Source organism: Rhea americana, unplaced genomic scaffold (genome assembly GCF_003343005.1).
Source record: "Rhea americana isolate MKP2758 unplaced genomic scaffold, rheAme1 scaffold_24, whole genome shotgun sequence".
Taxonomy (NCBI): domain Eukaryota; kingdom Metazoa; phylum Chordata; class Aves; order Rheiformes; family Rheidae; genus Rhea; species Rhea americana.
This window is the reverse complement of record NW_028186357.1, coordinates 1152850-1154108: the sequence shown is the minus strand read 5'-3', so window position 1 is coordinate 1154108 and position 1259 is coordinate 1152850. Positions and strand designations below refer to the sequence as shown.

General features: G+C 50.6%; 1 protein-coding gene across 2 annotated transcripts in view; it reads left to right on the top strand.

Annotated features, from left to right (window-relative positions):
- The first annotated feature begins 378 nt into the window (after nt 1-378).
- The window catches only part of CRISPLD2 (cysteine rich secretory protein LCCL domain containing 2), a 32054-nt gene continuing 31173 nt past the window's right edge, over nt 379-1259 (top strand). The window contains exon 1 of one of the 2 annotated variants that reach the window (XM_085306403.1): nt 379-628. The gene's annotated coding sequence lies outside the window, so the exon portion shown is untranslated. The remainder of the gene's footprint in view (nt 629-1259) is intronic. The other variant, XM_085306401.1, reaches the window with a different exon arrangement.

Below are 1259 nucleotides of genomic sequence, written 5' to 3'. Positions count from 1 at the left end.
TTTTCCTTCCCTCCTGAGGCCGGCGGGACGTCGCCCCGGAGCGCCGGCCTGGGCCTCCGCCAAGGCAGCTCTCGCCGCCCAGCTGCCCCGGCGCTGCCGAAACCCGGCTGCGGGCGAGAGCGAAGAAGAAAACCCTTTTATAGGATCGTCCCGTGGCGCTCCCTCTCCCGTCTCCTCCTCCTCCTCCTCCTCTCCCCCTGCCCGGGTGTTGTGTTACAGCCTTTGGGAGGATGGTCCTAGCTTTCCTAGCCCCAATGACTATCTTTAAACTGCTCTCAGCTCTGAAGTGACACCCCTCTGCTCCTGCCTCCTTTGCTTTTTCTTTCCTCCTTTTTTTTTTTTTTCCCTCCCCTTTCTTCATTAATACCGCAGGCCCGATGCCAGGCGGGATGATCCAGCGCTGTCCTCTGCCTGGAGAGCATAAATACCACTGGGGAGCTCTGTGAGACCGCACTTGGTACGAGCTGCCGAGCCGAGACCTCGCGCCCCCCGCACCTCCTCAGGCTCCCTCTCCCCTGCCTCTCCTCTCCCCCGCCTCTCGCTCGAGTATTTGAGATATATAATCCGTTTTCCACCAGCGGGCTTGGAGCAGCTGCAGCTTCCTGAAGACTTGAAAGTGCTCAGCAAGGTAAGAGCACGCCGTCAGTCCCYGTTTCTGAACCGTGGTTTTGTGTGTGTCTGTGCAAGAAACGCCTCTGTTTGGTACGCAGAGTTTTAGCAACTTTTCCAACAAGTTGCACGCGTGGTATAAAGCAGCACAGTCCTGCCTGAGCTTCGTTTACGTGAGCCTCACAGCAGCTCATGCAAGATTAATGACCATTAATCTTGAATGAATGGGAAGAGCTCGTTAGTATACGAGCAGACTTTACACAGGCAGAACGTATCTATGGGATGCTGCAGCAGTCTCTAATAGTGGACTGCTTACGGAAACATCTAGTCATCTCCAAGAAGCCATGTGTTTATGCAAGGCTGCCATAAAAATTCAATCAAAAGGAATTTAGTGGTGGTGTCACATGTTGTGTCTCTTTTTTGTAGGCTTTTAGTGTTTTTTTAGCGTGGAAGCTCACCTACTGGAGTTTCTGTTGGAGTGGGTGATAGTGAAGGATCTGGGTGTTTTTTGCATGGCCTTGAAGAAGCCAAATGTTTGATGCATTCCGAGCAAACAACGTTATACCTGGTGTCACAAAACTTGTCTTTTCACTTTTCTTTTTTTCTTTTTTTTTCCTTTTTTCCTTTTTTTTTTTTTTTTTTTTTTTTTT